The sequence below is a fragment of the Bufo gargarizans genome, chromosome 5 (assembly GCF_014858855.1).
Source record: "Bufo gargarizans isolate SCDJY-AF-19 chromosome 5, ASM1485885v1, whole genome shotgun sequence".
Classification (NCBI taxonomy): domain Eukaryota; kingdom Metazoa; phylum Chordata; class Amphibia; order Anura; family Bufonidae; genus Bufo; species Bufo gargarizans.
This window is the reverse complement of record NC_058084.1, coordinates 31,499,588-31,527,346: the sequence shown is the minus strand read 5'-3', so window position 1 is coordinate 31,527,346 and position 27,759 is coordinate 31,499,588. Positions and strand designations below refer to the sequence as shown.

Genomic DNA, 27,759 nt, shown 5'->3' with positions numbered 1-27,759 from the left:
ATGGTCGCTGTCATGGCACATAACAGGTTAAACTTAGTGTTAGGTTCCCGTCTTACAGAGATCGCCTTGACGTGTGGCAGACGGGCTCAAATAATTTTGTATAAAAAGTATTTGCCAAGCATCTCTAATTTATTAGCATAGTATTAGCATTACAATACATTTTGTACTTTATTTGGTTTGCAGAGAGCTGTTGCATTGTATGTTTTGTTTTGTGTTTTCAGCCATAGCAACGTGCACCTGCGCATTGGGATGTGCTGACTAACCCCCTTTTTCTTTCGTGATTGTATTTTGACATTTCAGTTTTCATCTTCTTCATCACTCTACTGAACTTCATCATTTAGCAGTGGAACCCTAAATTATTATACAACGCACCATCATGGGGGGCCCCCCAGAGCGTATACAACTTGGGGGACGCATGGGAACATGATCACTTGTTCTTTTGGTGGTCTTATTGTTTTGGATGGTAGGGCTATTTTGTTTGTCTCTCCCCCTTTTATTTGTGTTTACAGGTCTTACCGGAGGAGAAAATCCGGTTCCAGCTGGTCTACAGGTGTCTTGGAGTCAGCTGTTCTATTGGTCAGCTGTAAAGCGGCGGAAAGAAGTCCATCAGCTGATTGGATGACAGCTGCTGTGACGGGAAGCCTGCGGGTTTAATAGAAGAGACATCGCTATTAGTCACCAGAAGTTCTAAGACCCGGACCTGTGCCCCACCCTCCCTCCCCTTTTTTAGTCGTGTTGCCTATTTGGGGGATATGATCTCCCAGCTAATACTGGGTGGACTTAGTGGTCGATATTCAGTCATTATTGGTTTCATTATTTATTGGTGGTTTATTTATTGAATATATACATATATATATATATATATATATATATGTATATATATATATATATATATATATATATTGATTGGTTGACTGAATTTGGTAACCCCGAATAAAGCAACACGGCCTATATTATCCAACATTTAGTTGTGATGTCTTATTAACAATTTAATGGTTTTTATTATGTGATCTATGTTATCATGGTGTGAGATATCCAAAGCTGAATAAACTTTGGATGCATGATACTTACCTGACCCTTTACAGCAGTTTTCCCGGGAATACTGCCACAATGCTGAATGCTGAACGAATAATGAGTGGTTCCCCTGGGTACATTTATGAGCATATAACTGTAAAATTTCTGCTTTCTTCTGCTTGTTATGCATGAAACACCTGTGTCTACTCAAGAGACATCTATTCTTGTTATGCAAGACCCGCAAGGGGCAATGTGTATATGACTAAAACTTGCCTAAAGCCACTGTCACCAAAGCAGCATGAAAACTCATGAAACTTGTTTTGTAAGGTCTATAATTAGGGACAGATAGGAGGACTTGTTCTTCCTCTTCTCACCTTCAAGTGAAAAAAATCATTATATGTTCCTGGTATGATGGCCTCTACAAACCATCTCTAAATGTTTTAAAAGTATAAAGACAAGGCTCCTGACTACCCAAAACAGGCGCCACTCAGCCTTATTCACTACAATGCAACTAGGCTGCATCACTAGATAGAACCCAAGAAAGCAGTCATGGTTTTGTAATGCTGGACAAGGGTTTGAAACCTTTTGAAATACCATAAAAGAAATCAAATCATAAGATGATTGTCTTTCCTTGTGCCTGGTAGGTGGGGTATGGGCTGCTATGGATTTTTAACTGAGCCCAGGATTTCCTAGTTACACCTCTTTAGGGAGAAATATCTACTCTTCTACTAGTTTCTTTGAAAACTGGTTTTATGTATCAGCGATAGTCCTTAAAAAGGATTTCCAAGAATTTTTAACTGATAAGTTTAACCTAACCTATCTTCTGGACAGGTTATCTCTATCTGATCGGTGGGGGTCCGACAACAGGGACCTTCACCAAACTGCTGTTTGAGAAGGCACCGGTGCTCCGGTAAGTGCTGAGGCCTTATCTCAGCTTACTAAACGCGGCACCGTACATTGTGACCAACGAACGTGACATCACTGGCCCTGGGAAAGCTGCAAGAGGGCCATGGTTCTTACAGGAGCGACAGTGCCTTCTCAAACAGCTGATTGTCAGGGGTCCTAGGCAGTGTTCCCTCTAAGCTGCGCGGGTGCGCGACCGCGCAGCAACTATTGTGCCTCCGCTCATGTCCGCTCAGCACCCGCTCACCCTGCCGCCGGCAAAATGCCTACACTAATGCCCACACTAATGCCCACACTCAAGATGACGTTTTCAATACGACCTGTGACTGAGGCTCAGCGTGGCGCCGCCTACACATATTACCGCTCTACTGCTGCGGCTCCTCCTTTTTCTGACCGGAAGAGGAGAGGAGGACTGGACTGAGCACGCAGCAGCCAGGCGAGGTAACGTCAGCGGCGTCATCTTAGAGGCTAGAGTGGTTTTACTGTCAGGGGGTGGTAATATGCTGTCCGGAGCACACATGCATTGGTAAAAGCTCAGCAAAGACATTATTTGAACTCATGGGTTTTCACAAGGGCATAATAGACTGCGCAGGAATGTATCCATCTGAGGCTCGGGGTCCAGGGGCCCCCTGGGAGTCTGGACCCCACATACTGCAGCAATATAATACCATGGGATACCCCAGATCACACAGGGTTGTCAGACATTAACCCCTCACACTTCTTAGCTTTTCTTCTTACAGACTCTTGTTATTTGGTTTAGCTGATACACTTGAACATGTCCACAGCTGTGGCTGCGTTACATTTACAGCAGGTTACACTTGTTTCATCCTTTTGGTTCCTGGTGCTGCCCTCCGCTATGATGCCCTCACCTAAAGGACCCTCATCTACAGTGCCATCACCTGTAGCATTCCCATCTACCATGTAATTTAATCTTGCCAAGAACAACAGCGTGATGGAGCTATACATTACCGTGCTAAAATGAATAGCACTATAGATGACTACAGTATACATTATAAGCCCTGTACCATGCTGTACAATATACAGTATAATCCATACACCATAGTGTACAGTATACAGTATAATCCCTGCCCCATGCCGTATGATATACAGTATAGTTCATATACCAGTGGGCTTATGCCTTTTGATCAAAACGTACCCTAATGCCTCTTGTACAGCATGAAGTATGGGGGGCTGTACACTTTAATATTGCACTGAGAAGCGAGTTTAATTAGCTCTAAGCATAGCATTGTGGATGTGCGATCCAGTTCTGTTTCTCCCCTTGGTATGCACCATGCTGTACAATATGCATTATAATCCATACACCATGCTGTATAATATACGGAATAACACCTACACTGTGGGGTTATTGTGTATATTGTACGGCATAGTGTATGGATTATACTGTATATTGTACAGCATGGTGCATACCAAGGGGAGAAACAGAACTGGATCGCACATCCACAATGCTATGCTTAGAGCTAATTAAACTCGCTTCTCAGTGCAATATTAAAGTGTACAGCCCCCCATACTTCATGCTGTACAAGAGGCATTAGGGTACGTTTTGATCAAAAGGCATAAGCCCACTGGTATATGAACTATACTGTATATCATACGGCATGGGGCAGGGATTATACTGTATACTGTACACTATGGTGTATGGATTATAATATATATTACACAGCATGGTGTATTAACTATACTATATATTGTACGGCATGGTGCAGGAATTATACTGTATATTACATAGCATGGTGCAGGGGTTACACCGTATTGTACGGGATGGCACAGGGGTTACACTGTATGCTCTTAGATGTGACAATTATCCTAGGTTTTCCTATCGCCCACCTTCGATGGCGCTGTGCCCAGCTCTGAGCTGACCCCGCTCAGCAGCTGCCAAGGCTTAGAGGGAACACTGGTCCTAGGTATCAGACCGCTACCAATCAGATACTGATGAGTCTCAGAAAACCACTTTAAAGGGTGTCTGTCACCTTCAAAATCAGCTTCAAATTGAGCTTACCGCCATATAAGCCAGGTACTCCAAAAAACAAAACCTTTCTATTAAAAATCCTCTAATCCTAAAAAAAGCTTCTTTTTATTTTGATGCAAAACAGGGGTTGTTTTTGCACCATGTTCGAGGCTGTTATGTTCCATGCACCTTACTTCCTCTACATCATCTCTCTGAAATCTCAGGGGCCTTCAAACAAACAAGAAGGCAGAGTACTGGGAGCAGTTACTGGTGGAACAAGGCCACAACAAACAGAGTGAACCACCCACGGTGTACTGAAAACCTTATTTGCATGAAACTAAAAAAGTAGCCTTCTTCAGGATTAGAAGACAGAATTTCCACAAGAAAGGTATGGTTATGTTTCAGGGCACGAAACTTGCATAAAGGTATGCTTACTTTGAAAATGATTCTGGACTCTTAAATCACATATTTTATAGTAAAACACTATTATAACCTGACAGTCAAATCCTAAATATCTTAAAAATATGATTGGAAGGGACAGGGAAACTCTACAACCCCCACTGACCCAAGGAGGTCCTATTTCCCATTTTCGAAGAAAGACTGAGTTACTTGCCATTGAAATGATTGCCCTTAGAGGTCTTCATTTATGACATGGAGGATTGTCTTGGCTCATGGATCCTCACATCTTTTTGTTCCATATTTAGCCTGTGTTGGTTTTCACTTTGGGACACGGTTGGGAATCTACTTACTAGACTCCCCCTGAGGTGGACTTCCGGTAGATAGAGTTGCATACTTGCCAACGTTTAGGTTGGTGAAATAAGGGGCATCAAAAACCCTGCTAACGGGAACGTCCCGACTCTGTCCGGGACCACTTGTTTTTTGGCCCACCACAGCCTGAATTTGCCAGGACTGTCTCTGAAAATCAAGAACAGTCCCTGAAAATTCAGGACAGTTGGCAACAGTTGACGTCATATAATTGGAACACCCCATCAAATATTTTAGTATTTGGGGAAGATTTATGAAACTGCTGTAAAGGAAAACTAATTGCAACCAATCAGATTCCACATTTCATTTTCCAAAGCAGCTCTGAAAATTGAAAGGTGGAATCTGATTGGTTGCTATGAGCAACTAAGCCAATTTTCATTTACACCAGTTTTGATAAATCCCTCTTAATAGGACCATGGAGTCATAGGCTGCTGGAGTGAAAAACTAGTATGCAAGATCAACAGCTGGCATCAGAAAAAAGATCTACATACTACAAAGTACTGCTGGGTCATATCAGGTTACAACCACCGAAGTGCTGTAAGAAAGCCAAGCTAATGTCACAATGGCAGTACATACAGCATGCCAGCGCCTACATGGTAGGGGCTGGCCAGTTATCCTACATGTATGGGCAAATAGGATGGAGAACTGCTTATCTGCCAAGTATATACATGCACACACTATGTGGATATTTCTCTAGAGAAATGCAGAATGCAGACAGGCTACAACCCCCAACAGAATTTAGTTTTCTAAACTGCATTTTGCAACCACTTCAAGAGGTTGTCCCATGAAAAATATTCGACAGTTTTCAAGACAGCGCCTGGATCTGAATAATTTTGTAATTGCATGTAATTAAAAATTTAGTAAAGCCGCTGAGTTATTCAATAAAATTTATCTGTACAGCGCCACCTGCTGTTTGTTATCTTTCTTATTTCTTTGTCCTGCTCACTGAGATGGCCGCACATGCCCAGTTTCATCCTTCATCTGCTTCCTGAGTTTTGATAGGGAGAACATGGACACGCCCCCTTAGCTGCAGCAGAAAAGACACTCCCCTTGAGCTGACAGCTTAATATAAATCTAACAGAGCAATAAATAGGGAGATATCTGGATCCATGTCAGGTACAGGGCTGGTTCTAGCTTTGTTAGAAAGAGATTGTCATAGACTATATGATGTCTGATTTCCATTTTTTACATTAGTCATGGGATAACCCCTTTAAAGGGAAACTTCATCTAAATCTAAGGCCGCTTTCACACAGTCAATTATTTCCATCAGGGACTGTAAGCTAAAACCAGGTGTGGGTCAAAAACACAGATCTTTCCATTATACCTTATCTCTGTGGAGGCTTCACTTCTCATTTTGGCTCACAACCACTGATGGACTAAACACTGACTGTGTGAAAGCGGCGTAATAGTCTTAACGGGGTTATCTGGGTAAAGATAATGATGACCTATCCTCAGGATAGGTCATCATTATCACATCAGCGGAGGTCCGAGTCCTGGCGCCCCTGCCGACCAGCTCTTTCTGTGCCGCCGTGCTCACTGGAGCTCTGGTGAGAGCAGTGGCCTTCTAGGCACTTACCAAGCACAGTGCTGTACATTGTATAGTGGTAGTTCTTGGTATCACGTTCCGCCCCATTGTCTTGAATGGGGCTGAGCTGCGCCTAGGCCACATGACCGATGTACGGTGACGTCACTTGGCCTAGGAAGAGGCTGCAGTGCTCACGGAGTTCCCAGTCTCTTTTAACAGCTGATTGACTTGGGTCCTGGGTGTCGGACCCCCATTGATCTGATATTGATGACCTATCTAGAGGATAAGTTAGCAATATTAATTCCCAGATAACCCCTTTAAAGAATCTGTTGCTAACATCTTGGTATCTGATACCACAAGACACCGTCAAAGGTCTTGTGGAAATCTTGCCTTGGTGGGGTCAGAGCTGTTTTGGGGCACCAGACGGACCTGCACAATATTAGGTAAGGAGTTTCAAAATGTTAATGTTATGGCTGCTCGGTGCCTCTGTACATGTTGGACATTACACATTAGTGCCGTCATTCTCTGTTTTACACCTGGTAAATTAAAGTTCAGCCACGGGCAATTTAGTAATGTCGTTGTCGCCACCTAGTGGTTTCTTAACATATGAGCTCACACCTGAGTTTAGTGCATTGTTTCTGGCTTTCAAAATTGGACACTCTCACTAATGAGAGTTCAGTTCATGATAGCCATACCTTAAAAGAAAAAAAACGTGTAATGTGCCCGGTAGGGGCGACGACAACCAGGTTATCCTCTCAGATAAATCAGCAAAAAATATATAAATCCTTGTGTTGTCTTGCTTAAAATTCGACTCACCTATTTTCTAGTTATGTGGGATTCTCCTTTAGAGATGAGTTGTCACTCAGCTATTCCAGACACCTGAATGGCACATCTATCTAGTTAAAGGGGTTATCCAGGAATAGATAATGATAACCTATCCTCAGGATAGGTCATCATTATCACATCAGCGGAGGTCCGAGTCCTGGCGCCCCTGCCGACCAGCTCTTTCTGTGCCGCCGTGCTCACTGGAGCTCTGGTGAGAGCAGTGGCCTTCTAGGCACTTACCAAGCACAGTGCTGTACATTTTACAGTGGTAGTTCTTGGTATCACGTTCAGCCCCATTGTCTTGAATGGGGCTGAGCTGCGCCTAGGCCACATGACCGATGTACAGTGACGTCACTTGGCCTAGGAAGAGGCAGCGGTGCTCACGGAGTTCCCAGCCTCTTTTAACAGTTGATTGACTTGGGTCCTGGGTGGCGGACCCCCGTTGATCTGATATTGATGACCTATCTAGAGGATAAGTCATCAATATTAATTCCCGGATAACCCCTTTAAAGAATCTGTTACTAACATCTTGGTATCAGATACCACAAGACACCGTCAAAGGTCTTGTGGAAATTTTGCCTTGATGGGTCAGAGCTGTTTTGGGGCACCAGACGGACCTTGCACAATATTAGGTAAGTAGTTTCAAAATTTTAATGTTATGGCTGCTCGGTGCCTCTGTACATGTTGGACATTACACTTTAGTGCCGACATTCTCTGTTTTACACCTGGTCAATTAGAGTTCAGCCACGGGCAATTTAGTAATGTCGTTGCCACTTAGTGGTCTCTTAACATTTGAGATCACACCTGAGCTTAGTGCATTGTTTCTGGCTTTCAAAATTGGACACTCTCACTAATGAGAGTTACAGTCAATGATAGCCATACCTTAAAAGAAAAAAAATGTTGTGTTCAAAAAGGGAGAGTTTTTTTGCCTTTGCCATCACAACGTGTGACTACCTGACAGAAAATGACAATGAATCCACATCTTTGCACAGATTTGGCCTTTTAAAGGCATGTGGTCCTAAAATTTTGATCAGCTGAAAAACAGTCAGTTTAATTTTTTTTTGTCTCACTCCCATTTCTTCTTGTTGCATGTTGAAGCTCTACTTGGAACCTTGTTAAGATCCAGCCATGCTAAATATGATTTTGTAACATTTTTTAAACTTCTTAAACTTTTGATCAGGACTGTAGTACATGATAACCTTTTTCTAACAAAGCTAGAACCAGCCCTGTATCTCACATGGATCCAGAGATCTCCCCATTCATTGCTCTGCTAGATTTATATCAAGCTGACAGCTCAGGGGAGGGTCTTTTCTGCTGCAGCTCAGGGGGCGTGTCCATGCTCTCCCTATCACAGCTCAGGGGGCGTGTCCATGCTCTCCCTATCACAGCTCAGGAGGCAGTTGAAAGATGAAACTGAGCATGTGTGGCCTTCTCAGTGAGCAGGACAAAGAAATAAGAAAAAACTAAACAGCAGGTGGCGCTATACAGATTTATTTTATTGAAAACCTCAGTGGCTATGCTAGATTTTGAATTCCATGCAATTACAAAATAATTCAGATCCTGGTGCTGGTTTGAAAACTGTAGAATATTTTTCATGGGACAACCCCTTTCAGTGCACCGAGGGAGGACCCAAATCACTCTGTGCACCCGGGCTCCTCCTGCTTCCTCTGCCAGGCCTCCCCTCTCCTTCATGTTTGGCAAGTTCAAGGCGAAATGACTATACAGAAACCTGATACTGTCAATCAAGGAGAGGCAGGGGTTGTCATAAGGCGCAGGGGAGTAAGGGAGCACATTGTGGCTTGGACCAGCCCTCAGTGCACTTAACTGCTCATTTGCATAGGGATTAAAAGTACTTTTTTCCAGAAGGAAATAACTGATCATTAAGTGAACAGTAAAAAACACTTTTATTCCATATGCAAATTAGCTCTGAAGGTGACCAGGGGCGGCGTTCAAGGGGTCAGTATAGGTGAAAGACTCCCTTTAAACAATACAGAGTGCTCTACAGTATAATAACATAATAACATACTGGTGTACATGTGCCTCAATGCCAAAAATTCTAATACCAACACTCAGTTTCTACAAATTTAAAGGACGTTTGTCAACTTTTTCTAAAATGTTCTGCTCCAAAATATGCAGTCTCAAATGACTTTTTAAAAGCCTTGCTTTCTCAAGGTATCTAATATTTTGTTTAGCAAAAATGCACGCTGATCCCTGCAAAGAACCTTTGCCCGTTGAGAAGGTTCTCGTGGGCTGAAATTTAGGAAAAATGGAAATCAGAGGCTCTCGACACTGATGTTGAATGAACCCTCATGGATACAGGCCTGGCTTCATGAACCTCGCCAATGTTCCCAGGGTCCTTTTTGAGACTATGACATTGCCCGCTGTCTTTGTCCCTTTCTAGCTGGGCTGACGGGGTCAGACCATATGTTAGATATATCCTTCATAGCCACGCGCTGCATGGTCTGGGGGAATGTACTGAACATGATATGGAAGAGAACAGGTGATTATTACTAAGATCTCCCATTGAGGCAGTGTCATCAACTTCATTCGACTTTTCAGTGACCTTAATCGCCCTGAATTCAGTTTCACGCTGTATCAGTCTCTCTAAGCGCCTCTTGTATACACAAAGGAGCAATGTTATCAAGCTCTAATCTGCAAATCAGCTTCGCTTTTACGAGCTGTTTTATTCCAACAGAAAAAGTCATTCATAAGAGCAAGATGACTTTCCTTGACTAGGAAACGCTCTAACATTGTCATCAGTGGGGATCTGACCTTTGGGACCGCCACGATCCTGAAAACAAAGCAACAGAGGTCCCTTTTGGATTTCTCCTGCAGTAGAACAGTAAATATTGTATTGCTGACAGTTGTGATTACATTGCTAGATGCACTACTTATACTAAAGGGCCCTTTAAGCCTCATTCACAAGTCAGACACACGTCACACGTCTCCATGGACAGCACATGTCCCCATTCATTTTAATGTATGTATTCAGACATCAGTGTTGTAGCGCGGTCCATGGGTCCGTGTTTTCAGCACGGATGCATGCTCTATTTTGTCTGTGTTCACGGATCCATCACAACCGTTATAGTCACGGATCATTAGGAAGAGATGCTTTGAAAATAATTTTTCAGCTGTGCAGGGTCTGTGAAACACAGATGACACACGGACAGCAAAAAACGGACACACGGACCACACACAGATCCTTCACGGACAGCTTCACGGATGCATCACTGATCACCTTCTCACGTATTTGAGCACGGACGCGGACGTATGAATGAGGCTTTACACTGCCCGATGTTTGGACAAATTATCCCGAACGGGTGTTCATATGAACGATAATCTGCCTGTGTAGAGGTGCTGCCAATTGCCCAGTGAACGAGCGCAAGCCATTTATTGCGTAATTTGTGCGGACACCAAAAAGCCCCTTTATATGGCCTGATGTAGAAAGCGATTGTTGGGAAGTTATCATTCCTTCCCAACAATTAATGTTGAGTGTTGAGCGAATCGAAGTATCCAAAGTAGACTTTCATCCGAATTTCAGGGAAAATTTGATTTGCCGCAAAGCTGAATTCCCTCATGACTTACGGTAATGAATAAATTTTCCCTGAAATGGCAGTAAAAATAATCATACTGACCTCATCTACAGTGGGATGCGAAAGTTTGGGCAACCTAGTTAATCGTCATGATTTTCCTGTATAAATCGTTGGTTGTTACGATAAAAAATGTCAGTTAAATCTATCATATAGGAGACACACACAGTGATATTTGAGAAGTGAAATGAAGTTTATTGGATTTACAGAAAGTGTGCTATAATTGTTTAAACAACATTAGGCAGGTGCATACATTTGGGCACTGTTGTCATTTTATTGATTCCAAAACCTTTAGAACTAATTATTGGAACTCAAATTGGCTTGGTAAGCTCAGTGACCCCTGACCTACATACACAGGTGAATCCAATTATGAGAAAGAGTATTTAAGGGGGTCAATTGTAAGTTTCCCTCCTCTTTTAATTTTCTCTGAAGAGTAGCAACATGGGGGTCTCAAAACAACTCTCAAATGACCTGAAGTCAAAGATTGTTCACCATCATGGTTTAGGGGAAGGATACAGAAAGCTGTCTCAGAGATTTCCGCTGTCTGTTTCCACAGTTAGGAACATATTGAGGAAATGGAAGACCACAGGCTCAGTTCAAGTGAAGGCTCGAAGTGGCAGACCAAGAAAAATCTCAGATAGACAGAAGCGACGAATGGTGAGAACAGTCAGAGTCAACCCACAGACCAGCACCAAAGACCTACAACATCATCTTGCTGCAGATGGAGTCACTGTGCATCGTTCAACCATTCGGCGCACTTTACACAAGGAGATGCTGTATGCGAGAGTGATGCAGAGGAAGCCTTTTCTCCGCCCACAGCACAAAAAGTGTCGCTTGAGGTGGGCTAAAGCACATTTGGACAAGCCAGCTTCATTTTGGAATAAGGTGCTGTGGACTGATGAAACTAAAATTTAGTTATTTGGCCATAACAAGGGGCGTTATGCATGGAGAAAAATGAACACAGCATTCCAAGAAAAACACCTGCTACCTACAGTAAAATATGGTGGTGGTTCCATCATGCTGTGGGGCTGTGCGCCCAGTGCAGGGACTCAGAATCTTGTCAAAGTTGAGGGACGCATGGATTCCACTCAGTATCAGCAGATTCTGGAGACCAATGTCCAGGAATCAGTGACAAAGCTGAAGCTGCGCCGAGGCTGGATCTTTCAACAAGACAACGACCCTAAACACTGCTCAAAATCCACTAAGGCATTTATGCAGAGGAACAAGTACAACGTTCATCTCAGTCCCCAGACCTGAATATAATTGAAAATCTGTGGTGTGACTTAAAGAGAGCTGTCCATGCTCGGAAGCCATCAAACCTGAATGAACTAAAGATGTTTTGTAAAGAGAAATGGTCCAAAATACCTTCAACCAGAATCCAGACTCTCATTGGAACCCACAGGAAGCGTTTAGAGGCTGTAATTTCTGCAAAAGGAGGATCTACTAAATATTGATTTCATTTCTTTTTTGTGGTGCCCAAATTTATGCACCTGCCTAATTGTGTTTAAACAATTATAGCACACTTTCTATAAATCCAATAAACTTCATTTCACTTCTCAAATATCACTGTGTGTGTCTCCTATATGATATATTTAAATGACATTTTTTATCGTAACAACCAACGATTTATACAGGAAAATCATGACGATTAACAAGGTTGCCCAAACTTTCGCATCCCACTGTATTTGAGTGCGAAGAGGCCACCGCGGCCATCTTGCTTGAAGATCCCACACACAATCTCATGCGATAACATCATCACACCAGCCAGTGTGATGACATCATCATGCAAGATTTTGTGCTGGATCTTCAAGCAAGACGAAGCTAAGTACAGTCGTGGCCAAAAGTTTTGAGAGTGGCATAAATATAGAAAATTGGAAAAGTTGCTGCTTAAAGGGTTTCTACCACCTGATTTTGACCTAATTAGCTCTCAGACACTAGCATCTCAGCCAGTGGACGAATTCTTGCGCCTGCGCCGTGCGCGTGTGTATTCGGCGCAGTGAATGTCTGACCGCTCCCTACACAGACATCTCCACTGCGCCTGCGCCGATTATGTCAGAGTGCTCCGAGGAACAGATGGCGCAGGCGCAGTGGAGATGCCGGCGCAGGGAGCATTCAGACAGTCACTGCGTCTGTGCCGAATACAGACGCACACGGCGCAGGCGCGAGGATTCGTCCGCTGGCTGAGATGGAGGATGGCATTCTAGAGGAGATGGGCGGGCTTGACGGACGAGCGGGGCGGCATACAGTGTGAGTAGACCGAGCCTCTAGGTGCTGAAAAGACGCCCCCATAGCACCTAGAGGCTCATTAGCATATGAATAAAAGTTCGTTTTTTAGTGAAACGGATCCACACAAAGGTCTGAAAATAGCATTGTTAGGTAGATCCGACACTAGCAGATCGCTAGTGTCTGAGAGCTAATTAGGTCAAAATCAGGTGGTAAAAAACCCTTTAAGTTTTTATAATAGCAATTTGCATATACTCCAGAATTGATCAGATGAATTGCATAGTCCTTCTTCGCCATGAAAATTAACTTAATCCCCCAAAAACTGCAGTACGCAGCCCTGCAGGGTGAGGCGAATGGTGAGGTCACAGGGGTAGTTACTAACCGAGGGTGTTTTTTGGTACTCACAGTTTTTATATATACCCTGGGCAGGCGTACAGCAGTGATGGAGAGACTGGCACAGGGGTCCTCTGGGGCACTCTCTATGTATAGGGACCAGGCCGGATGATAGGTGAGGTGCCCTGGGTGTTGCAGGTTTTTAATGTGACGGTGGCAAGATCCCTTTTAAGTTCGTGACGCCAGTGCCGGTAATGGTGGCACACCGATTTATTGTAGGAATAATTGAGGAACACAAGTTGCAGTGAACCAGAACTTCCTTTTACTGAAACAGTTCAACTATTTACAGTCTTTGGTTAGTTCCACATGTAAAAAGGTTGAATACAGGCAGGCTTCATACAAAACGGCAGGCAAAGTCTTTGCGAGATACTCAGAGGGCATAAACACTTACAGATCAGGCTGCACTTTTCCTCAGATCCTGTCTGGCTTACTCCAAGGCCTGTATGCCCAATTGCTGGCTTTATCCTTGGGTAGGGAAACCTCCCTCTGGTATATGTCTCCTTGCTGTAGAAATATCCTTCTGCCCTTCAGCTTTATATTCGGCTGGAAAATAAACTTGGCTCTGCACTGCTCCTTTAAGGGAACTTGGTTTCTCAGGAGGCAAACTCTTCCCCTGGTGGCAAGCTAGGAGCCTGGGCTATCTAGCTGCATGTCAGAAGCTCTTCAGCTTCTGCCTAGCTAAAGTCCACACTGATTTCTGACTCTGCACACCTCCCTGAACAGGACCTGACTATATATACTAGGAGTTCCCTAGCTCCCTCTACTGTCTAGGAGGAGGAACTACACCCTAACAGGCCTGATACACAGATAACAGGAAAAACACATAAAAACCATCATATAAAATACAATGACCCTGTTCCACAAAAGGTGGGGAACAACGTGGCCCAATTGACCCTTGTGTAGTGCCCACATTTACCTAGTGGGACACTACAAACCTTTCCACTGCATTTCATTGCTGTAATTAAAGGACCTGCTGAGATCATTTCAGTAATCGTCTTGTTAACTCAGGTGAGAATGTTGACGAGCACAAGGCTGGAGATCATTATGTCAGGCTGATTGGGTTAAAATGGCAGACTTGACCTGTTAAAAGGAGAGTGATGCTTGAAATCATTGTTCTTCCATTGTTAACCATGGTGACCTGCAAAGAAATGCGTGCAGCCATCATTGCATTGCATAAAAATGGCTTCACAGGCAAGGATATTGTGGCTACTAAGATTACACCTCAATCAACAATTTATAGGATCATCAAGAACTTCAAGAAAAGAGGTTCAATTCTTGTTAAGAAGGCTTCAGGGCATCCAAGAAAGTCCAGCAAGTGCCAGGATCGTCTCCTAAAGAGGATTCAGCTGCGGGATCGGAGTGCCACCAGTGCAGAGCTTGCTCAGGAATGGCAGCAGGCAGGTGTGAGCGCATCTGCATGCACAGTGAGGCGAAGACTTTTGGAAGATGGGCTGGTGTCAAGAAGGGCAGCAAAGAAGCCACTTCTCTCCAAAAAAAACATCAGGGACAGATTGATCTTCTGCAGAAAATATGGTTAATGGACTGCTGAGGACTGGGGAAAAGTCATATTCTCCGATGAAGCCTCTTTCCGATTGTTTGGGGCATCAGGAAAAAGGCTTGTCCGGAGAAGAAAAGGTGAGCGCTACAATCAGTCCTGTGTCATGCCAACAGTAAAGCATCCTGAGACCATTCATGTGTGGGGTTGCTTCTCATCCAAGGGAGTGGGCTCACTCACAATTTTGCCTAAAAACACAGCCATTAATAAAGAATGGTACCAAAAAACCCTCCAACAGCAACTTCTTCCAACAATCCAACAACAGTTTGGTGAAGAACAATGCATTTTTCAGCACGATGGAGCACCGTGCCATAAGGCAAAAGTGATAACTAAGTGGCTCGGGGACCAAAACGTTGACATTTTGGGTCCAAGGCCTGGAAACTCCCCAGATCTTAATCCCATTGAGAACTTGTGGTCAATCCTCAAGAGGCGGGTGGACAAACAAAAACCCACAAATTCTGACAAACTCCAAGAAGTGATTATGAAAGAATAGGTTGCTATCAATCAGGAATTGGCCCAGAAGTTGATTGAGCGTATGCCCAGTCGAATTGCAGAGGTCCTGAAAAAGAAGGGCCAACACTGCAAATACTGACTCTTTGCACAAATGTCATGTAATTGTCGATAAAAGCCTTTGAAACGTATGAAGTGCGTGTAATTATATTTCACTACATCACAGAAACAACTGAAACAAAGATCTAAAAGCAGTTTGGCAGCAAATTTTGTGAAAACTAATATTTGTGTCATTCTCAAAACTTTTGGCCACGACTGTACAATTTATTTCTTTTTTTTTTAATGATTAACCCCTGAAATGCCTTAATATTCATCTCAGATGCTGCAATCAGCGATGAACTGAGGGGGTCAATGATGGGGGGGGGGCACAATTGCTGTTGCCTATCATTGCGTCCGCTACTTTAAAAAAAATGCACTTCGTGACAAAGTCATTAGTCAGAAAGCACATTTGTTGTAAAATTCCGCGAAGCAGCCAAATCGAATTTTTAAGAACTTTGCTCGTCTCTACTGACAATCTTCTGCTCATCAGTAAAGGAGACTGATGCATTTCCATACAGGGATCCCCTCCACATTATGGGGAGAAGTGATTTCTAATGCCATCGCTTGTCCCCAAAAAAAGAAAGGTATTGTTTTACTCAGCTAGATCTACCCTACCAGGTTATATGCCTGGTTTAATAGGGTTGATCATGGTGACAGAGCCGCGTGTAGCATAAAGAGCGACATTCTGGAGAAGCAATATTATCAACTCCATGTAACAAAGTTTTGATGCTGTGTCTACCTGCACAGGCATTTTTTCTGTTCCTCCATTCCCTTCTAAATGGAAAAAAAATAAGCAGCTTTGCAAATAGTCCTCATTAAAAATATCTTCTCGTTTTGTGTCTACAGTTCCCTTGCAGACTTATATATTTCCAAAGTTACAGACTACAACCCCCCCCCCCCCCCATCCTTGTTGCTAACTTACATACTGTCTGTGAGTGGGACATGTGGGAGGGAGTAAGATTGCTGCAGTGTCAGACTACAAAGTGTTTGTAGTCTGTAACCATGGAGACATATAGAAGAACATTGGCGCTGTAAACAAGACAATGGATCATTTTTAATCCAGATTATTTGCAGAGTGGCTCTACCTTGTATTTCAGGCTACTTTCACACTCGCGTTTGGTGCGGATCCGTCATGGATCTGCACAAACGCATCCGTTCAGATAATACAACCGTCTTTATCTGTTCAGAACGTATCCGTTTGTATTATCTTTAACATAGCCAAAACAGATCCGTCTTGAACATCATTAACCGCCTCCGGACCGCCTAACGTAGGATCGCGTTCCGGAGGCAGCTCACTCAGGCACAGTCACGCATCGGCGTGTCATCTCGCGAGACGCGAGATTTCCTGTGAACGCGCGCACACAGGCGCGCGCGTTCACAGGAACTGCAGGTAAGCGAGTGGATCTACAGCCTGCCAGCGGTAGAAATATCTCTCTAAAAGACAACTTTTCCCATTTTTTTATACAAAGTTGTCATTTGACAGAGATATTTATCTCACCCAGCATGGGTATATGTAAAATGACTCCCCAAAACACATTGCCCAACTTCTCCTGAGTACGGAGATACCACATGTGTGACACTTTTTTGCAGCCTAGGTGGGCAAAGGGGCCCACATTCCAAAGAGTATCTTTAGGATTTCACAGGGCATTTTTTACACATTTTGATTTCAAACTACTTCTCACGCATTAGGGCCCCTAAAATGCCAGGGCAGTATAACTACACCACAAGTGACCCCATTTTGGAAAGAAGACACCCCAAGGTATTTTGTGATGGGCATAGTGAGTTCATGGAAGTTTTTATTTTTTGTCACAAGTTAGTGGAATATGAGACTTTGTAAGGGAAAAAAAAAAATCATAATTTTCCGCTAACTTGTGACAAAAAATAAAGTGTCTACTTTCCGAAATGGGCTCATTTGTGGGGTTTTTCTACTGTCTGGGCATTGGAGAGCCTCAGGAAACATGACAGGTGCTCAGAAAGTCAGAGCTGCTTCAAAATGCAGAAATTCACATTTTTGTACCATAGTTTGTAAACGCTATAACTTTTACCCAAACCATTTTTTTTAACCCAAACCATTTTTTTTATCAAAGACATGTAGAACAATACATTTTGAGAAACATTTATATAGAAAAGTAGTTTTAAAAAAAAAATTACAACTGAAAGTGAAAAATTTCATTTAAAAAAAAAAAAACCAGTAAATTTTGATTAATAACAAAAAAAGTTTAAATGTCAGCAGCAATAAAATACCACCAAATGAAAGCTCTATTAGTGAGTAGAAAAGGAGGTAAAATTCATTTGGGTGGTAAGTTGCATGGCCGAGCAATAAACGGTGAAAATAGTGTAGTGCCGAAGTGTAAAAAGTGCTCTGGTCATGAAGGGGGTTTAAGCTAGGGGGGCTGAGGTGGTTAAGGTCAATGGGGGACGGATCTGTTTTCTATTGTGCCATATTGTGTCAGTGAAAACGGATCCGTCCCCATTGACTTACATTGTGTGTCAGGGCAGAGTTGAGGGAGATCATCACCCCTAGACCAGCCATTACGTATAGAAGAGGGCAGAATATAAAAGAAAAACTAGTGCACAGTCACTTTATTCAGGACAAAATACAAACAAAACCCACCTGGCTTAGAACGGTTGGGTCTTATCCATGTGGGGACTGTAGCTTCTGCAGGCTGATGTCACCAAGGAAGGAATTTACAAACCCTAGTGACAATAAAAAATATAAGATCAAAGAATATATCAATTGTAAATCAATGGGAGTAGTCTACGCCATTCAATGTGACTGTCCGAAGATTTATGTGGGTAAAACCATGCAAGAATTGAGAAGACGCATCTCAAAACATCTTAGCATGATCAATACTACTGGCGATACACCCCTCTCAAGACATATGCACTATATACATAATGGCAATGTTCAGAATTTGAAAGTATGGGGAATACAAAAACTTAAACTAGGCCCAAGAATGGGCAACCTAGACCAGAGATTACAACAAGTGGAAACCAAATGGATATATCGGCTAGGTAGTCTGGCCCCATATGGCCTGAATGAGGGATTTACCTATGCCTCATTCCTATGAGAAAGATTCCTAAAAAACAATTTTATAATGTAAACAAAGAAATGTATAGAACTTTATGATTTGCATAATATGGGACGGATAAGATGACTCCTGGGAAACCAAGAAAATGATCAGAATACTGGATATGATTCTGATAGATATGATGTACCACCAAGCAGATATATGTGAGTACAAAAAATAGAGAGTAGATGATACAGAACAACATATCTCATATAAGATCCCTCTAAATATATCCGTATTTATATAAAAAAATAAGATCTATATAAAAAAAATTAAAAAAAATAAGATTTATATATATAAAAATAAGAAAAATAAAAATAATAATAAAATAAAATATAATGAGTAAAGGAAATAATAACTAATAAACCTTAATCTAAAAGTATGATAAAAATAAAAATCCCTACATTATAATGGACATAACAATACCAGATCAAAATAACTCAAGATCTGCTATTCACTATGACTAAGAGCTGTGAAAATAAGTAAACAAATATGATCAAAGAGTGTATTAATTTAAAAAGATAGAATAAGTAGACACAAATAATGCCAGTAATGAATCACAAAATATAGAATATATAATAATTCAATGGATAATAATAAAAAACAAAATAAAACACATTAAAAAGCATATTTAAAAAGATTTAGAAATGAGCACGTGCCCAATTGCACAGTCATGCACTAATAAATACTTACGTGGTGAGAGTCTAGAAAATCCTGGGATGTGTGACATCCTATTAGAACCTATAAAATACAAAAGACAAAAAAGACATTGATATAGGGCAGTTAGTGTCCAATAATAAATAAATTGCAGATAGAGGGGCTCAATCAGGTATAGATATGATACTGATATAACATTAGAGTGCACATCAGATAAGCCCCATAGAAGAAATTAAGAACAGGGGAGTATGTAGTATCAGATGATGAAGGGAGAAAAGAAGTACACCCAATGGGTCTCAGCATAGACTGTATGTAGGGGTAATAAAAATATTAAAAAATATTAAAAAATAATAAAAAATATTAAAAATAAAAAAATAAAAAATAAACATTAAAAAATATCAATTTATAGATAGGGATATGCATGTAATGAAAGAGAGGGGAGTGCACATTGAGATGCATCATTATTAGTAGTTAAAATAAGGTCAAAGGATTAGAACTTAATGAGATATCTGTACAGGCGTTTAGGACCTGAAATGTACAGGGGAGAATAAACACAAGTACTTCACAAATCTGACGTGTCTGCACAATCACCCTGAGCAGCCGCACTACGATCTATGACCGGACGGAACTGAGACTAAGTCAGATGACATGCGCAATGGGTGACGGCGCATAGTTTAGACGTCATCTAGAATGGAAGAGCGCATATAGGTGGAACTGACATCAGCCAGCGACCAAGTGCCCAGACATGCGCATTTGGTCAAAAGGATCGGCAATTTAGACCAAGGATTAGCGCAACCTAGTTGGCGCAGGAGAACGGTCATTGGCTGGGGAGACACTAGGAGGAGACATCAAGGAACGATAAGTGGTAGACACATTAAGAGTGGTTGAGCGGTCTGACTAAGAGAAAGAGAGACACGCATTGGATAACAGAACCGCCACGCCCATAGGGAGGTTTTATAAACCGGGATCCGCCCCCAACACACACTTCACTGCCCAAACCCCTGAAGACGCCAAGTGTTTGGCGAAACATGTCGGGGGGCAGATAGCGTGTTTCAGCCAGTGTATGCATGGCTAGGAAATGATCTGATGATAATATAAAGAGAGAAAGTGTACCTCTTGAGGGCGACTGCTGTTTGAAATAGCGCACTGTGCTAATAACAGAGCGCAGTAACATAGCACTGGGGCACCGTAATAATAGGCAGGAGAGCCTCAAACAGCTATTAGTTACAAGCGCCCTCTAGTGGGATCACTCAGTAAACAGAGTCACTGGCACCATTGATGAATGTATCTAGCAAGCATAGCTGATTATTTTAATTGTAGTGTTCGAAACAATTTAAGGACAAGTAATAAATGTTAAATTTTAGACTTAGTAACACGTGTCAATCAGGGACATCTATGGTCCTAGTGACCAATTGTAAATAAATAATCAGGGCAGATCTGTCTCGCTCCGCATCCCAGGATAGACAGAAAAACGCTGCAGACAGCATTTTGATGTCCGTCTCCAGAGCGGAATGGAGACTGATCGGAGGCAAACTGATGCATTCTGAGCGGACCCTTTTCCATTGAGAATGCATTAGGGCAAAACTGATCTGTTTTGGACCGCTTGTGAGAGCCCTGAACGGATCTCACAAACGGAAACCAAAACGCGAGTGTGAAAGTAGCCTCAGAGGTATTGCAGCAATGCGAAAAATGATTGTGTAGGTGAAAATAGCCTTTAAATTTTACTGTACAGACATACCGCAGTCAGGGTTGCAGCACCAATGAGGCCAAGTGCGGGCGATCGCCTCAGGCAGCACCAGGTAGAGGCAAGAGGGGGGCAGCGGAAGGGACATGGGCAATAAGCGGTTTCATTGTGGCAAAGGGGTTTGGTTAAGAAATTGGCATGGGGGGGGGGGGTTCAGTTTTCACCTCAGGCAGCAGGAAGGCTAGACCTATCCTCAATATGAAATTATGAAATTATAATGGTCTTTGTTCTACAAAAATGCCCTAAGCTCTTTTATGTAATGATGTAATAGGCAGATAACCTCAGTGTACTCTGTGTATAATAGGACAGCGGGCCTGTTGTAACTCAACCGAGAGCCATTACATTTAATAAGCAAGAATCACAGCTGAAGTTAAAAGCTTGTGTTTTTCATTTGCAGGAGAAATGTAACGTCTTACAGCATATGATCTTGGATTTTCTTTGAATGTGCCTGTTGCTTCCTCCTGCCTGGAGTGAATATGTCATTATCATTGCTGAATCACAGCATTTAAATACTCTTCTTGGCTTTGGATACACTTAGCCTTAATTACCCATGATTTATATGCAGTGACGTAAGTCTGCATCCTGAGTCTACTCATCAACACAAGCAGATTAATAACAGTATCACAAGATAGGATGAAAATGTCAACTATCTCAGAAGTCAAAGTAGAAAGCAGTCCGCACTACTTAGGACTCAGTCCGCACGAGAAGGAAAAGCTTCCAGAACGTCCAATGGGTTGAACAGAGATTATGAGCTTGTTCATCTATTATAGTGGTACTCGTTACTGCATGTAACTAAATGAATATTTCTTTTTGCAGACTGGAAACCTCAGATGACTGGTCTCCTGAGTGGTATCGTCAACTTTAATATTATGTTATACTATTTAATTGAACTAATTATTGTTTGTATACACGTCATTATTTGATTGATATGTGTTTAAGCACCGCCTGGGGCGTCTGACGTCACTCCACGTGTTTAATTAGCCTTGTTATAAAAGTGTGTAAGAATGTATTATACATTGAGCTGATGAAGGGTATATGGGCCGCAACGCGTCCTCATACTATTATCCTTTGAACTGATGGAATAAAAACAAGCCTATAGATACAAGAGAGAACGTCCGCTGAGATTTATTATATAAATATCACAGAGGAGCAGAGTAAAAACTTACTAGTATGAAAATTGTAGATGATGATTTTTTTCCATTTACTTAGGGACCTTTTACACGCGCCGACTTCAGCCAGATCAACAATATAAGAGGATGCAGATCTATCAGTGCAGGTTTAAAGAGCACCTGTCACCGCTCCTGACAGGCCTGTTTTAATATCTCCATGCATTCCCCATGTAATAGAAATTCTGGAGCATCTATTCTTATGGCTGTATGTTGTGCCATTCCTTTATTATTTCTACTAGAATTTATGAATGAATTGCTAGCAGTCTGCAGTAAGGGTACAGAGTGGAGGTAACCAGTTGGGGGGGGGGGTGTAACGGGGTGCCGAAGGCGCACTCGGTCTTCCATCAGCCGCAGACCTGCTGCTTAGCTTTGGGAGCGAGGATCTGTGTTTGACCTCGTTCCCAGGGCGGCTTTGCTAGCTGGGAGGCTCCCTGCTCCTAGGTCTGCCTTGAGCGCCGAGGTGATCACTCGGTGATCGACTGGTCGGTCTGTCGGTCATGTGACACTGGCCACGTCACATGACCCTCACTCCCCACTATAAATACATGCAGCCTGCTGGCCACAGGTTGCCTGTTAATTTAGGTTCTTGGCATTCTGTTGGACTACTGACTACTACCTGCTCCTCCTGTACTGCGCATCTCTCCTGGTATCCTGACCCCGGCTTCCACCTGACGATTCTTTGCGGACTCCTGTTGTACTTCGTTTCTCTCCTGGTATTTGACCTCGGCTTTTCCTGTCTATTCTCTGCTCATTCCTTAGTACTGCGTAGCTCTCTTGGCTCTGACCCGGTCTGTTCACATTCCGTTATTTTCTCTTGTCTGTCTTCCCAGCACATATCCTAAGTTAGGGACTGCCGTCTAGTTGTCCCCTGTCATTAGGACTTGCGAGGCAAGTAGGCAGGGCCAGGGGTGAGGGTGGAGCGCAGTGGTCACTATCCTCCCCCCTGTGTGTAGTTTACGTGACCTTCACAGGGTGTACCTGCACAGACTCGCTATCCAATCAGTGCTGCCATTTTCAGTCTGTGCAGGTACCCCTCCCCCCCCTCAACTGGATTTCATAAAAGAGACCGCACAGCTCAAAGCGTCAAAGCTTCTTTACTGTAAGAACTGTGAATCTGTGGAATAGACTTCCTCAGGACGTGGTCACAGCAGGAACAGTGGACAGTTTAAAAAAGGGTTTAGACAAATACTTAAAAGTAAACAACATTAATGCTGATGAAAACGTGTAGAAATCTGAGTCTCACTTCCTTCTGGGATTCGCGTCCTCACCTATCCCTTGGTTGAAGTTGAGGGACGTATGTCTTTTTTCAATCATATTAACTATATAACCATGAATCCATAACGGTGATGTAAACTCACCCTTACAAAGACACAACATATAAATACATTAAAAATGATTCACCAATAATTAATAATATAATAATGCAATCCCCTAAAAAAAAAAAAAAAAAAAAAAAAAAAATCCAGCATAAATATATGTAAAATATCCTGATTCAAAGTTGGTTTAAAAGAGGGCAAAACAGATAAAGAATGTAACATTCTTACAGCCTGGTGGACAGAGCTATCCATAAATCTGCCAGTTCTAAGACTCCTTAGTCTCCTCCCTGATGGCAACAAGTAAAGGAAGTAATATAATGGGTGAACCGGGTCTCCGGCTATGCCAATGCCCTATGAGTAAGGCGTATATTTTATATTTCATGCAGAGATGGCAACGAGATACAAATAATCTTCTCAGTTGCTCTTACAATGCGCTGAAGGGTCTCACGACAAGACGCGGTACAGGCCCCATACGACACGGTAATACCACTTGTTAGAAGGCTCTCAGTAGCACCTCTGTAGAATGTGCACATAATTTGGGTTGGGGCACTGGCTCTTCTTATAAGTGATAGTTACTGTAAATGTAACAAATAAGAAGGTAGCTGTTACAGCTACAGTAACTATTGGATCCCACATGTAACTATTCAAGGACATTCCTGAAATGTCCTTGTTGAGACAGGGCACAGGTCAGTACATGGACAGACAGCCAAATTCAACACCTTAGGCCTCATGCACACGACAGTTTTTTTTCACGGTCCGAAAAAACGGGGTCCGTGGATCCGTGACCGTTTTTTCGTCCGTGGGTCTTCCTTGATTTTTGGAGGATCCACGGACATGAAAAAAAAGTCGTTTTGGTGTCCGCCTGGCCGTGCGGAGCCAAACGGATCCGTCCTGAATTACAATGCAAGTCAATAGGGACGGATCCGTTTGAAGTTGACACAATATGGTGCCATTTCAAACGGATCCGTCCCCATTGACTTTCAATGTAAAGTCTGGAGTTCTTTTATACCATCGGATTGGAGTTTTCTCCAATCCGATGGTATATTTTAACTTGAAGCGTCCCCATCACCATGGGAACGCCTCTATGTTAGAATATACTGTCGGATATGAGCTACATCGTGAAAATCAGATCCGACAGTATATTCTAACACAGAGGCGTTCCCATGGTGATGGGGACGCTTCAGGTTAGAATATACTGAAAAACTGTGTACATGACTGCCCCCTGCTGCCTGGCAGGTGCTGCCAGGCAGCAGGGGGCAGACCCCCCCCCTGTTTTTAACTCATTGGTGGCCAGTGCGGCCGCCCCCCCCCCCCCTCCCTCCCCTGTGCGGCCGCCCCCCCCCCTCCCTCCCCTGTAGTAAACTCGTTGGTGTCCAGTGGGCCCCCCCTCCCTCCCCTGTAGTTAACTCGTTGGTGTCCAGTGGGCCCCCCCTCCCTCCCCTGTAGTTAACTAATTGGTGTCCAGTGGGCCCCCCCTCCGTCCGCTATAGATAACTCATTGGTGTCCAGTGGGCCCCCCCTCCCTCCGCGGTAGATAACTCGTTGGTGGCCAGTGGGCCCTCTCCCCTCCCTCCCCCTCCTAATTAAAATCGCCCCCCTATCATTGGTGGCAGTGGTGAGTACCGATCGGAGTCCCAGTGTAATCGCTGGGGCTCCGATCGGTAACCATGGCAACCGGGACGCTACTGCAGTCCCGGTTGCCATGGTAGCTTAGCAATTTGTAGAAGCTTCATACTTACCTGAAGAGCTGCGATGTCTGTGACCGGTCGGGAGCTCCTCCTACTGGTAAGTGAAAGGTCTGTGCGGCGCATTGCTTATAGCACAGACCTGTCACTTACCAGTAGGAGGAGCTCCCGGCCGGTCACAGACATCGCTGCTCTTCAGGTAAGTATGAAGCTTCTACAAATTGCTAAGCTACCATGGCAACCGGGACTGCAGTAGCGTCCCGGTTGCCATGGTTACCGATCGGAGCCCCAGCGATTACACTGGGACTCCGATCAGTACTCACCACTGCCACCAATGATAGGGGGCGATTTTAATTAGGAGGGGGTGGGAGGGGAGAGGGCCCACTGGCCACCAATGAGTTATCTATAGCGGACGGAGGGGGGGCCCACTGGACACCAATTAGTTAACTACAGGGGAGGGAGGGGGGGCTGGCTACCAAGAAGTTAACTACAGGGGAGGGAGGGGGGGGGGGCGGCCGCACTGGCCACAAATGAGTTAAAAACAGGGGGGGGGGGGGGGGTCTGCCCCCTGCTGCCTGGCAGCACCTGCCAGGCAGCAGGGGGCAGTCATGTACACAGTTTTTCAGTATATTCTAACCTGAAGCGTCCCCATCACCATGGGAACGCTTCTGTGTTAGAATATACTGTCGGATCTGAGTTTTCACGAAGTGAAAACTCACCTCTGAAAAAGCTTTTATGCAGACGGATCTTCGGATCCGTCTGTATGAAAGCAACCTACGGCCACGGATCACGGACACGGATGCCAATCTTGTGTGCATCCGTGTTCTTTCACGGACCCATTGACTTGAATGGGTCAGTGAACCGTTGTCCGTCAAAAAAATAGGACAGGTCATATTTTTTTGACAGACAGGATACACGGATCACGGCCTCGGCTGCAAAACGGTGCATTTTCCGATTTTTCCACGGACCCATTGAAAGTCAATGGGTCCGCGAAAAAAAACGGAAAACGGCACAACGGCCACGGATGCACACAACGGTCGTGTGCATGAGGCCTTAGTATGAACTTAGCAAGCTAGGAGCTAGGAGCTTAATTGCTCAGGCAAGGAGAGAGAAGGCAGGCCAGAAATTAGTGCAGAAGCTGATTAACAATTAGAAGAAGTGGTGCAGCAGCACACAGATTAAGGAGAGGATGGGAGTAGTGATGATGGCAAAAATGGAAGTAAGAAGTAGTTCAATGAATAATGATCCTAATAGACGAAGCGGGCAGTGACAGACATGGGCCTCCAATGTAACAGATAGGGGTCCAATATTTATCTTGTGGCTTTCTGCACTAGCACAATTTCCCTCAATTCAATTATGTACTCAGAATGCTGCACTACAAATTTTGACTGTGGAACATAGTCCTTACCAGATCCTCCTCTAATCATGTCTAGTCTACAGGAGATTTTATGTCCTGGACAAGTTAGCTGTGTAGTCCATAAGTCATTCAGACAAGTTATCTCCACAGTCTTTGTTGCTCGCACCTCCTCTTAACACTGGAATGCTCCAAAAATTCCCAGTGGGTTAATGGCTTTTTCTCCACTAACTGGTTCACTACACAGAGCTGTTCTGTTTTTTCTTCCTTGCACTTCTCTGTCTCTTCTCTATCTTAGGCCTCCTGCACACAAACGTGTGCGCCCCGTTGCCGTATTGCGGACTGCATTTGCGGATCCGCAATACTGGGGTGCCGTTCCGTGGGCATTCCGCATCACGGATGCAGACCCATTCACTTCAATGGGTCCGCAAATCCGGAGATGTGGAATGGTGCGGGACAGAAGCACGGAATGGAACCTTACTGGAGCACTACGGAGTGCATCCGTGGGGTTTCGTCCCGTACTTCCGTTCCGCAAAAAGATAGAACATGTCCTATCTTTTTGTGGAACGGCTGGGTCACGGACCCATTAAAATGAATGGGTCCGCGATCCGCTGCGGCTGCACATTGACGGTGTTCGTGCATTGCGGCCGCAGCACGACCACGGGGCGCACATGTTCGTGTGCAGGAGGCCTTAGACTGTACTACCTCTACTCCTCCCTAAGAGGAGGTTGTAACTGCCGCTTACGAATGGCCTGTTAACTCCTTGACAGCACATAGACATGACCGTTGCCAAGGGCAACCATTGGGAAGAAAAGGAGGCAGAAAGCGGTGCGGCTCTTAAGAGTTCAAGTGTTTACGGCTGGGGTGTACAGAGTCCGAGAAAGGATGTCTGGAGGAGCCGTGATGCGGGTGCAATTAACCACGACGGCAGGCAGCTGTCCTGCAACAAAGAGAGTGTGAACCTGATTGTCCTATGGTCAGAAGTCAGGTAACCAGGAATCAAAGGCGGGAGGCTCCTAATGTCCAGGAGAAGGACAGTGACCTCGGGGAAGATGTTCCTGGCACTCCCTCATCACCTGGGACTGCCGAACCAGTGATGTCTGTGGGTAAAACTGTTCCGGGTTTTTCTTGTGTAAAAGACAAAGTGACAGTGAGCACGGTTCTGGAGACTGGGCAGGTTGCTGACCAGTGCCCTGGGGCTTCAGAAGCCGTGAACTCTGGTGTGAATCGGCGGCAGTTGCTATCTGCAGAATCGGGAGGTGTTGAGACACCAGGACTGGAGACTGAGCCGCAAATTATAGATGTGCGGGACAGTCATGCGGATAATAAGGACTATCCGGTGGTTCTCACTCAGTGTGAGACTCCAGTGAGAACTGGGACTTGTGAACCTGATGTTATAAATATGCTCATACATGAGGGAATGTTGGGCCGTGATTTCCCGTTGTTTCGTGACTT

At 43.8% G+C, this 27,759-nt stretch overlaps 1 long non-coding RNA gene across 1 annotated transcript; it reads right to left on the bottom strand.

The window, feature by feature from the left end:
- Positions 1-520: 520 nt before the first annotated feature.
- LOC122937709 lies at positions 521-19,092 on the bottom strand. The gene is made up of 3 exons (XR_006389902.1): positions 19,073-19,092; positions 17,923-18,005; positions 521-642 (listed from the first exon to the last, which is right to left on the bottom strand). It is a non-coding gene; the product is annotated as an uncharacterized LOC122937709 (long non-coding RNA).
- Positions 19,093-27,759: the final 8,667 nt, after the last annotated feature.